The sequence below is a fragment of the Salmo salar genome, unplaced genomic scaffold (genome assembly GCF_905237065.1).
Source record: "Salmo salar unplaced genomic scaffold, Ssal_v3.1, whole genome shotgun sequence".
In the NCBI taxonomy this organism is placed as follows: domain Eukaryota; kingdom Metazoa; phylum Chordata; class Actinopteri; order Salmoniformes; family Salmonidae; genus Salmo; species Salmo salar.
The window spans coordinates 1-13453 of NW_025550470.1; the positions used below are offsets into that span (position 1 = coordinate 1).

General features: G+C 39.9%; 1 long non-coding RNA gene across 1 annotated transcript; it reads left to right on the forward strand.

Moving 5' to 3' along the window:
* The first annotated feature begins 1926 nt into the window (after positions 1-1926).
* On the forward strand, positions 1927-3317 carry LOC123739477 (uncharacterized). The gene is made up of 3 exons (XR_006767720.1): positions 1927-2287; positions 2917-3074; positions 3257-3317. It is a non-coding gene; the product is annotated as an uncharacterized lncRNA (long non-coding RNA).
* The last annotated feature ends 10136 nt before the right edge of the window (positions 3318-13453 follow it).

Genomic DNA, 13453 nt, shown 5'->3' on the forward strand with positions numbered 1-13453 from the left:
CAGCTGCTACGACAACTGCAGCACCTACGACAACTGCAGCATCTACTACGACCACTGCAGCTCCTACTACAACAAATGTAGCTCCTACAACAACTACTTCTGCAGATCCTACGACAACCTCATCTGCAGCACCTTCTACAACTTTAGCTCCTACAACCACTATGACTGCAGCAAATACTACGACAACCGCGAATGCACCTACTGCTACAACCTCAACTGCAGATCCTGCGACAACAGCAGCTCCTACGACAGCTGCATCTTCTACGACGTCAAAAGCAGCTCCAACAATGACAACTGCAGATCGTACAACAATATCAGTTGCTCTTATGACCAATACAGCAGGAGCACCTACAGCAACAACTGTTGCTCCTACTACAACAACTGTAGCTCCTAAAACAGCTACAACTGTAGCAATTACTACAACTGAAGCTCAGAAAACAACCACACATACTACGACAGCTACAACTGAAGCTCCGACAACAACCACACCTACTACGACGGCTACAACTGAAGCTCCTACGACCTCCACAACAGCAACACCTGCAACGACAACTGCAGCTCCTACGGCAACTGCAGCTCATACGACAACTGCAGCTCATACGACAACAACTGTATCTCTTTTACCACTAAAACTGCAGTACCTACTATAGCTCCTACTACAACTGTAGCCCCTACTACAGCCACAACAGCAACACCATCGAAAACCACTGCAGATCTTACTACAACAGCTGTGGATACTACAACAAATACAACTGGAGCACCTGCTACAGAAACTACAATTCCACCAACTACGACAACCACAGCTGCAGCATCTACAACGACAACTGCAACTTCTACGACAACTGCAGCTCCTCTGACCAATGCAGCTCCTACCACAATTGATGCTCCTATGACAACCAGAACTTCAGCTTTACGACGAACACCGCCATAGCTCCTACGACATCAACAACAATTGAAGCACCTCCTACGGCAACCAAAACTGCTGCACCTACTACGACAACTGCAACTCCTACGATATATGCAATTCCTATGACAACTGCAGCTTTTTTGACCATTGCAGCTCCTTCTACCACAACAACTGCAGCTCCTACTACGACATCCACATCTGATGCACCTACTACGACAGCTGAGGCTCCTACAACAACCACAGCTCATACAACAACCACAACTGCAGCACCTACTACAAAACTACAATTGTAGTTCCTACAACAACTGCAACTCCTACGACATCTACGGCTGAAGCTCCAACGGCAACCACAACTGAAGCACCTACTATGACAACTGCAACTCCTACGACAACTGCAACTCCTATGACAATGACAACTCCAGCAGCTAATAAGACAACCGCAATCACAACTGCAGCTACAACCACAACTGCAGATCCTACAACAATATTTGTTGCTCTTATGACCATTACAGCAGGAGCACCTACAGCAACAACTGTAGCTCCTACAACAATAATATCTGTAGCTCCTACAACCACTAGAACTGCAGCAACTACTACAACTGAAGCTCAGACAACAACCACACCTACTATGACAGCTACAACTGAAGCTCCTACGATCACTTCAACAGCAACACCTGCAACAACAACTGTAGCTCCTACGACAACTGCATATCATATGACAACTGCAGCTACTAGGACAACTGCAGCTTGTATGACAACAACTGTATCTCTTCTGACCATTACAACTGCAGTACCTACTACTGCAGCTCCTACTACAACCACATCAGCAGCGCCTACGACAACCACTGCAGCTCTTACTACAACATCTGTAGATACTACAACTACAACTAGAGCACTTGCTACAGAAACTACAATTGCACCTAGTACAACAACCACAACTGCAACACGTACTACGACAACTGCAGCTCCTACGACAACTGCAGCTCCTACGACAACTGAAGATCCTACGACAACCACAACTGCAGCTTTTACGAGAACTACCACTGCTCCTACTATCAACAGCACCATAGAAGCTCCTACTTCCACAACCATAACTGAAGCTTCTATAACCACCACAACTGTATCTTCTACTATGACAACCACAACTTCAGCTGCCATAATGACAACTACAAATGCAGCTCCAACAATGGCAACTCCAGCTCTTACAACCACCACCACCACTGTAGCTTCTAGCATGGCAATTCAACCTGCAGGTCCTACAACAACGACCACAACTGTTTCTCCAACAATGACTGCAACTGCAGCACCTACAAGTACAACCACAATTGCACTTCCAACTTTTACCTCAACTTCTATGGCTTCAGTGACATCAACAACCAGGTAAGCAAGATCATTTTTGTATAATTATTTTATGCAATTCAATAAACACTTTGTCAATCAAGGAAACTTTGAAGCAAAGAACCATGTGTATCTGTTTGTGGGTCGTTAACTACTAATATTTTCATAAAGCATTCAAAATGTCAGCCATTCTTTAGAAAAGCTCTTTGAGTACCTCAGTTTGTGTATAGGCGCTATTTTAATCCAATTAATGTGCTTGCTGAAGGTAAAACCACCAGATTTTTTACATACTTCTTCTAATTATTTGATTCATTTAGCCCACTCTTGCACTTAAACGCTTTAAGTTAAACACGGAATCAACTTAGATATATATTTTAGAGCATTTATACTTTTTGTACTACAACAATTTTCATAACGTTATAAACTATACACATTTAAACAAGTAGAAACTAGCATGTAATAACCTACCAACAATAGTAGTAACTCTTGAACCGTTCAAGCTAGAGACACCAAACCAAAAACCAACGTTTTTCCATCTACCTACCATTACTACTGCAGTCACTGCCACTAATATATCTTATTTCACAGCCATAAAAATTATAAGACACGCTAGCAAGCACACACATTTTCTTTAGGAATTGACATGTTCATTTATTACTATTTTCTCTTAGATTTGGCACAGTGATGGTTTTTGTTAGGCTGGTGTTCCAGCTCAACACACCAGTCCCCACTGAGGATGATGTCCTTGGTGTCATCAACGAGCAACTGTCTCGCCAATTGAACATTCAGAGAAACACTCAAACCACCTTCCAGAATGCAACTTATATCAGTGAGTTCAACAAATTAGGCTTATATCATTACATTTATTTCCACTCTCTCTATATAACTTTTCATAGGTAAACATTCAACTGCTTCAATACTTCTTGAATGTTTTTTAATGTTGAAACTCCTATATTGTAGCAGTTCATTTGGTCTGTTGTCTATAGTAACACTTTTTTTGTGTGCTCACAGAACTTACACATACTTCATTTGCCATCGATCTTGGTTTCAAAATAACCAATGTCACCATGGAGTCTCGAAGAGATAGACTCACATTCACCAGTGAAACCTACAACAAGATACAGGATTCAATTAACAGCCTAGTAAGATACTTCTATACAGAAGATACATCCATGGTCATGTTCAGGTCATGATAGTAATTGACAACTTTTTGTTTTGTCCCCTTTTAGCTCAATGATATTCTTAGTAAACCAGATGGCAAACAATTTGTCTTTCCCAATGCCAACTTCACGTAAGTACAACGTCATGTCTGTAAACCAACCCATCTTTCTCAACTGCACTCTTTAGAATGTCTGCAGATTTCATACAGCTGCTGTTTGTACAGCTAAACAGGATGGAGGGAAGATGTTCAACTCTCACACAAAACCACTTTTCTACGTCCACAGTATTGTTGGCACTCAAATCAGGGCAGACATGATGTATGTATACAAAGAGGAAGACATCAAGTTCCCTAGTGCTTTTCTAGAGGAAATCTTAAAAGTCTCAGGTATGCTGCTTTTTTTGCCATTTCAGTTTTTTTATTACGGCAAGTTATAAAACACCATGTACAGTATGTGTAATACTCAATCTCGAAAACAGTTTCATATGTTATAGTTCACTATGTTATAGTTTATAATTCCCCCTAAAATGTATTTAAATGTGTACTCTAGGTTTCCTAACAACCACGGTTGCCCCAACAACTACCAGCACCACACCACTTCCTACCCTTTTGCTGACCACTACTTTCAATACCACAAGTGATGGAGGTTTTCCTGGCTGGGCTCTGGCCATTATCATCCCTTGTGGCATCGCTATCATTCTGGTACCCCTGTGGATCCTGCTATGTGTACGTATAGGCTTGTGTTCACTTGTGTACTGTGAAAATACTCTACAAAGTATATGATCAAATAAGCTGTTCGATGTCTGCAATGATATTGATTTAGCATGTGAATCATACTTCACCATCTTTGTTTTGCAGTGCATGCTATGTGGCTGTTGTGCAGCTGTAAGGAGACACTGGCACAGACGGAGATCTTACAATGTACAGTACACCACCAGAAACGGTCTCTTCTGAGGTGACATCGCTAACATCTGTGGCCAATTGTAATCACAAGAACAGCCAATCATCTATATCTGCTAATCACGGGACTTATAACTTGACTACACAGGACTGCATCTGAGAAGATCAAGTGAAAATGTATAATAGGCTTAAAAGGCCACATGTTTTTTGTGCAATGTACTACTTTTTATATTATGCATCTGATTGTTAATCAAAATTACAGCTGAGCTGAACAAAGTATGTTTATATATTTATTAGTTATGTCATTTGTGGTTTCAAGCTGTGCTGTCCACTGACTAAAACAGTTATCATTTATTTATTTAATGTATAATAAGCTTCATTCCAATATTTATTTTTTGTTTGTTATTTCCTCTCTTGATTAACTATGAACTAATTTATTTTAAACTGCAATACAGTACTTGTTTCTTCAACTTACAGTTTGACAAATGTAATGAAAATATTTCACATACTATTATTACATCAAATTTTATGAATAGGTTTGACTGCAGGGTGATTATAGACAGCACATCTAAACATGATAAGTAGTTAAATTGTCCAACCTGGCACCTTTAAAAATCTATTTAAAGACCCAGGGGTATCTTCTGTATACCATCCCTACCTTGTCACAACACAACTGATTGGCTCAAAGAAGGAAAAATCTTCCACAAATTAACTTTTTACATGGCACACCTGTTAATTGAAATGATTTCCAGGTGACTACATCATGAAGCTGACTGAGAGAATGCCAAGGGTTTTTAAAGCTGTCATCAAGGCAAAGGGTGGCTACTTTGAATAATTTCATATATAAAATATATTTTGATTTGTTGATCACTTTTTTAGTTACTACATAATTGCATATGTGTTATTTCATAGTTTTGATGTCACTATTATTCTGCAATGTAGAAAATAGTAAAAAATACAGAAAGACCCTTGAATGAGAAGATGTGTCCAAACTTTTGACTGGTACTGGAAATGTTTTATTTAATGTTATATCTTATGTGGTTCTTGTATATTACTGTTCTGTACTTTGTCATGTATTTGTATGTTTTACATGGACCCCAGAAAAAGTAGCTTCTGCATGTGCAGTAGTATAATGGGGATCCCTATAAACTAAACCAAGACGACAGTGAATATTCCTGAGTGGCCAAGTGACTTAAATCTGCTTGAAAATCCATGGCAAGACCTGAAAGTGGTTGTCTAATAGTGATCAACAATCAATGACAGAGTTTGAAACATTTAGGAAATAATCAAGGGCAAATGTTGCACAATCCAGGTGTGGAAAGCTCTTAGACTTACCCAAGACTCTGCTGTAATCGCTGCTGCTAAATGTGATTCTAATGTATTGACTCAGGGGTTGTATACTTATGTAATGAGTATACAACCCCCCTTTATTTTTCATTAAAAAAAATCTCACAAATGTTGTAGTTTTTCTTCCACTTTGACCATATAGATAATTTTCATGGATATTGGACAAAGAAATTGTCATTTCAATCTATTTTAATCCCAATATGTAAAAGTCAAAACTGACACATTTTGATGGGGACTTTTTTGTAGTGTTACTTATTTTGACGCACTGGGGCGTCAATTGACTCTAGGGGTTAACTATTTAGCAGTCATATAGCTTGGGGGTAGAAGCTGATCAGGGTCCGGTTGGTACAGACTTGGTGCATGGCTTGAGTCTTTGTCAATTTTTAGGGTCTTCCACAGTTAATACACCGCCTTTTCTAGAGGTCTTGGATGGCAGGGAGTTCGGTCCCAGTGATTTACTGATTTACTACAGCAGGTGCCATACCAAGCTGTGATGCAGCCAGTCAAAATGCTCTCAATGGTGCAGCTGTGCCATCTTCACAAATGCGTTGTTGTGTGTGGACCGTGTTAATTCTTTAGTGATGTGGACACTGAGGAACTTGAAGCTCTGGACCTGCTCCACTACAGCCCTTTCAATGTGGATGGGGGCATACCTGGCCCTCCGCTTCGTGTAGTCCACGATCAGCACCTTTGTCTTGCAGAAGTTGAGGGAGAGGTCGTTGTCCTGGCAACACACTGCCAAATCACTGATCTCTTTATAAGCGTTCTCATTGTCTTCGGTGATCAGTTACTACTGGCTAAAAAGTATACAAAAAGGACCATAGTAAGAATCTCTTTAAAGCAAAAAAACTGTGGCTTTGCCACTTGGTAAATAGCTAAGGGACGAGGGAAATGTAACCCCTCTAAGACATTTTGTCTAGTGCAAGGACTGACAGTCCAAAAATGAAAAATTATATTTTTAACTGGTTTAAGATATCAATTATTTACAAACAATGGAGTTAAACAAGCTTCACTTGAAGTGTAATGAAGACAATAGTGAATATAGCAGAATGTTTATTGGTGATGCGAACTATATCATAATATATATAAATATGATGGTTCCATTACAACTTTCATAAATTAACAACAATTATGCATAAAAATTATAATGAAGATGCAGGACGATTTATTGATCAACACCAAAACCCATTGTCACATAGAGGGTGACTTCGGCTTGGGCTTGAGTCTGTGTCATCTCTAGTCTCTCTATACAGACTGGTTGCTTCCGGCAATGTACCAATACTCCAGTTTAACATGTGTGTAGATGTTCCTGCATCAGTTGGGACAAAGATGACAAGTCAGAAATGGAAAACACGTCACTGGTAACGTCCCTGCCTGATCCACTTCTTGCCCTAGCTAAACATAAGCAGAATTCTGGCCTGAATTTTGAACCCTGCCTACCCAAACTCTTGATTTGTTGAGAGTTATCTGTCTGAAGAGGATCCTCCCCTAAAATATTTTTTCCCCCATTTCGAAATGTCAGAGAGCAGCCACGTCCTCGCCAGACCTTCTGCCGTTACCTACCTTATGTTGCCTGACGACTCATCAGCGATTGGATGGTCTTTAACAAATCTAACCAATCAGAGTATCAAAGTGAATAATGTCATCATGTAGGCTGGCTCTGGCACAACCTATTGATTTCTGTGACCAATCAGAACGGTCAGAATGCGTTTGCATTCTTGAAATCATCAGAGAGGGAGATAAATTCAGACACATAGAGGAGAAGAAACGTCAGTTGGCCGTAACAATGTGGATGGGTATCCAGGCAATAGCTTACGATGCTCCAAGGTCTGGGATATCCGAGACTAAGTCATCTCAGGTTTTGTTGAATGTGAAATGTTAAATTACCACAATGATATTCTTTCCCTGCAGTGTCTCCTTGAATAGGTTGGGCAATATGAGCCTTACAAACTAAAGCTGTCACACCCTAAAAAAATGACACCCTAAAAATCAAACATGTTCTCTTCGCCTAGCAAGTATAACTTAATTGCACAGACATTACATCCATGGCAACATTCCTTATTAGCCAAGAAGGCTCTGATTTGAACAATTAGACAAGTTGAATCAGCCATTCCTCTCTGGGAGCATGTATAAGTTCAGAAGTGATACATGTTGCTGGTTAGAAACAAGTTTGCCAAAATCATTTGTTTTTAGATCAACTATTGTATTGATCACTTTTGGGCATAGCGCCCAGCTAAAGGGCACAATCTTGAAAATAAATGCTCAATTTTTGCAGCCCATTATTACGACTGGGTTATTATAACGATAATAATAACAATTTCATTTGTATAACGTGTTTCCCTAGCTCAGTGCACATTAAGTAGAAAACAAAACCAAAAAATAGAGTCAATACAAAAAGTTGAAACCGATCACAATACATAGAAACATTACCTACTAATGCAAAATATAGACTTCAAGAAAATTAAGCAATCAAACACTAAAAGCTAGCTTGAATGGGTATGACTTAAGTTGTTTTTTAAATGAGGAAATTTACTCTGCCTCCTTGACATGTACAGTGGTTCCTCCTTTAAAAGTTGCGACATACTGAGGCACACCATGCGTGCTGCTGCAGAATTCTGTCATTAAATTGTCAGCCATTTTTTCTGTTACTGCAAGTTATTGCTAGTTTGACCACCAGAGGGCATCTTTGAGAAACATTTGATAGTATTCCGTATTGGTATTACCAGCAAAATTAAAACCTTTTTTGTAATAACATAGTATTTAAGAAATTTGACTTAATTATGATTAATATTATGGTGTTTCTATTCAGAGAAAAATGAAACCCTCAGGGTTTCCGTTAGGATGGAATGGAAAATATGGCGCTGGGAGTAGGCTACAGGATTGGAGGATTCTAAATTGTTTGCCTTCATTAGATAACTTTGTTCCAATATTTCTGTAAATCAGTGATATTTATTCCCATAGTAATTCATTATGGTTTATTAACTAAATCAACATCTGCAATTAGAAAGAGTATTTTTTATCATTATGTAATCAACAAAAGTGTTTATTTGTGTATTAGTCTACTGTGCAGTCTACAATACAAACTGTAATAAACATGGGAAAGTGCCTAATTCCTTACATAAGTGAGAGCAGGCCATGTCTGTACTACAGAATGCGGGGTACGCAGGAGACTGGTGTTATTTCATAGTGATCCTGGATCCTGGAATGAGTAGGTGTGTCCAAACTTGACTGGTACCTGCTTATTTAATTTGATTAATATTATGGTGTTTCTATTCCATGAAAAATGAAAAACCCTCTGGCTTTCCGTTAGGATGGAACAGAAAATATGGCGCTGTACAATGTGTCGCACATAAATTCTGAGCATTGTCAGCTAGTAAATTCAGACCGTTTTGCTCATGGAGCTCACACTGGACGTTCGGGCCGAGGAGGAGGGTTGATTTGAGCGTTCTGGTCTTACAACAGCAGCCAAGCACCCAAGCTAACTTTGGTTTGCTTGCTAGCTACTTCCAGACACACATGAGACCACTCTGACCATTTTGGTCATCCTAGCATAGCTGGTTAGGCAGTTTTCGTTGTTTGCGACATTTACTGACACCGGCCATATTCAACCGGTGTTGAGCGCGCTCTGGTACACTCAGACGAGAGTGCAATGAAATCGGTTTAGATAGCCAGAGCGAATTTACAAAAGCACATGAATGTCCATTGAGAATACACAACGACTGTACCATTTAGCTAAGCTAAGAATGACTGGAATAATCAAGTCAATAAACGTTGGGTAGTTAGATAGCCTATAGTTAATTTACTGGCATATTTGATGTATAACTACTAACGTTAGGAAGCTAGCTAACATACCAGTACATACTGCTGTAATGATATGCTATGTGGTTCGTAAGGACAGCGTAGCTAACACATTGTCAGCCAACATAACGTGTAAGATAACTTAAAGTCTTTATCCACATTATAGCAGGGGGTGTAAAGCCATAGCACATACGTTTTTCCAGCAGCAGACTATGATTGATAATGTCAAAAGCTGCACTGAAGTCTAACAAGACAGCCCCCACAATCATTTTATCATCAATTTCTCTCGGCCATTCAGTCATTTGTGTAAGTGCCGTGCTTGTTGAGTGTCCTTCCCTATATGCATGCTGAAAGTCTGTTGTCAATTTGTTTACTGTGAAATAGCATTATATCTGGTCAAACACAATCTTTTCCAGAAGTGTACTAAGGGTTTAATAAGGGTTGGCAACAGACTGAATGTTCGGCTATTTGAGCCAGTAAAGGGGGCTTTAATATTCTTGGGTAGCGGAATGACTTTAGCTTCCCTTCAGGCCTGAGGGCACACTTTCTAGTAGGCTTAATTTGAAGATGTGGCAATATATTATCCTCAGTAATTTTCCATCCAGATTGTCAGACCCAGGTGGCTTGTCATTGTTGATAGACAACAATCATTTGTTTACCTTTTACACATTGACTTTACGGAATTCAAAAGTACTATCCTTGTCTTTCATAATTTGGTCAGATATACTTGGATGTGTAGGTTCAGCGTTTGTTGCTGGCATGTCATCCCTGAGTTTTTTATCTTGACAATTAAAGTAGTTGGCAATCTCAGTGGGTTTTGTGATAAATGAGCCACTTGATTGAATGAATGAGGGATCTGAGTTCGCTTTCTCCCCCCCAAATTTCATTTAAGGTGCTCCAAAGCTTTTTACTGTCATTCTTTATATCATTTATCTTTGTTTCATAGTATAGTTTATTATTATTTTCAGCACAAGGACTAATGTAGCCTACATTTTCCGGTTTGGATGATTGTGTATGCTTTCGCTACTTCTGTGAATTACTGATTACACAAACCTTAGGGCAAATGTGTGCATCTTCCACCAACTCAACAGCTCTCTCTGCTCTTTCTCCTCCAATACCCCCATCCGCTCTCTGACGGTCTCTGACTCTCTCCGTTCACTCTCCTCCAGTTTCTCCCTCTTCTCCCAGACTGGCTCTGGTTCACTCCTCGGTTCCGCCGACCCCCCCCCCCAAAAAAAATATTTTCGGGCTGTTTTTTGGGCTTTCTATGTGGCCGCGAACCCCGGCGTCGTCGCTGTCCTCCATCATAACCTTCCGTCTGCCGCTCCTGCCAAGGAAGGTGATCCTATGCTGCCAGGATTTCCTCCCAAGTCCAGGATCCCTTCTCATCCAGGATCTCCTCCTTAGTCCAGGATACACTCTCTTCCTGGGCACGCTGCTTGGTCCTGTTGTGGTGGGATCTTCTGTCAGTTCTAAAATATGATTGGACCAAGGCGCAGCGTGAGTAGCGTTCCACATCTTTATTATAATGTGAAACTTCTGCAAAATACAAAAACAATAAATGATCAAATGAAACATGAAGACTGAAGTGCAAATAGGCACCTACACAAAAACAAGATCCCAAAAAACACAGTGGGGAAATGGCTGCCTAAATATGATCCCCAATCAGAGACAACGCTAAACAGCTGCCTCTGATTGGGAACCATACCAAGCACACCAACATAGAAATAAACAACAGAGAACACCCCCAGTCACGCCCTGACCTACTATACCATAGAGAACCAAGGGCTCTCTATGGTTAGGTGTGACATTGAGTCAATAAGTATTTACTTAACAAGTCACATAATAAATTGCATGGACTCAATATGTGCACAATAATAGTGACTATTGAGATATTTCCAGACCATGTGTGTTAATTATTAATTGCAGAAGAGCTAGTAAGATGGTTGCACTTTATATGTGCTCTGGGTCATTAGACACCATTAGACATGCACCTGTCTGGGGTTGGATATGACTGGTTATTCCTGTAACTGTGTTATGGCCTACTATGTACTTTTGCTATGGTTACATCTCTTGAGTCTTTTCCAGAGTTCCAAGGACTGTTGCTATGGTCCTACATGCATGCACCTTTCTTAAGGCGAGTACATGTCTGTCTTTTTGAACTATTGCTGAGGCACTACAGTTTCCATGCCCTAATATGAAACCAAACAAAAATTTGTGGAAGGCAATAAAATGACGGTGGCTAAATGCCAGAGGGGATGAGTCATTAACCTCTATGGGCTAGGTGTGGCGCGATTTTCAAAACCTTAAAAATCCTATTACTTCAATTTCTCAAACATATGACTATTTTACAGCTATTTAAAGACAAGACTCTCGTTAATCTAACCACACTGTCCGATTTCAAAAAGGCTTTACAACGAAAGCAAAACATTAGATTATGTCAGCAGAGTACCAAGCCAGAAATAATCAGACACCCATTTTTCAAGCCAGCATATAATGTCACCAAAACCCAGAAGACAGCTAAATGCAGCACTCACCTTTGATGATCTTCATCAGATGACAACCCTAGGACATTATGTTATACAATACATGCATGTTTTGTTCAATCAAGTTCATATTTATATCAAAAACCAGCTTTTTACATTAGCATGTGACGTTCAGAACTAGCATACCCCCCGCAAACTTCCGGGGAATTCGCTAACATTTTACTAAATTACTCACGATAAACGTTCACAAAAAGCATAACAATTATTTTAAGAATTATAGATACAGACCTCCTCTATGCACTCGATATGTCCGATTTTAAAATAGCTTTTGGTGAAAGCACATTTTGCAATATTCTAAGTACATAGCCCAGGCATCACGGGCTCGCTATTTAGACACCCGGCAAGTTTAGCACTCACCATAATCATATTTACTATTATAAAAGTTTGATTACCTTTTGTTGTCTTCGTCAGAATGCACACCCAGGACTGCTACTTCAATAACAAATGTTGGTTTGGTCCAAAATAATCCATCGTTATATCCGAATAGCGGCGTTTTGTTCGTGCGTTCCAGACACTATCCGAAATAGTAAAGAAGTGTCGCGCGCATGGCGCAATTCGTGACAATAAAATTCTAAATATTCCATTACCTTACTTCGAAGCATGTCAACCGCTGTTTAAAATCAATTTTTACGACATTTTTGTCGTAGAAAAGCGATAATATTCCGACAGGGAATCTCCTTTTCGGCAAACAGAGGAAAAAATCCCAAAGGCGGGGGCGGTCGGGTCATGCGCATAAGCCCAGTGTCCCTTGATCGGCCACTTGAGAAAGGCGATAATGTGTTTCAGCCTGGGGCTGGAATGACGACATTCTGTTTTTTCCCGGGCTCTGAGCGCCTATGGACGACGTGGGAAGTGTCACGTTAGAGCAGAGATCCTTAGTAAATGATAGAGATGGAAAAGAAGTTCAAGAAATGGTCAGACAGGCCACTTCCTGTAAAGGAATCTCTCAGGTTTTGACCTGCCATTTGAGTTCTGTTATACTCACAGACACCATTCAAACAGTTTTAGAAAATGTAGGGTGTTTTCTATCCGTATGTAATAAGTATATGCATATTCTAGTTACTGGGTAGGAGTGGTAACCAGATTAAATCGGGTATGTTTTTTATCCAGCCGTGTCAATACTGCCCCCTAGCCTAACAGGAGTTACTATGGGTGTGACGTAAGGAGGAAAAATGTATAATAAGTATGTGCCAAGACTGGAAAGTAGTTGATTTCATGAACCAGCTCGGAATTTATTATGTTGTAATAAAAGTCTATCTGAAATCACAGGCTCCGGTATTTGAGAAATATGATTGACTGTATTTTTCCATGACATGATTGCCATTATTTTTGAATGATTACTTTATCTCTGTACCCCACACATACCATTTTCTGTAAGGTCCATCAGTCGAGCAGTGAATTTCAAACATATATTCAACCACAAAGACGCGGGAGGTTTTCCAACGCCTCGCAAAGAAG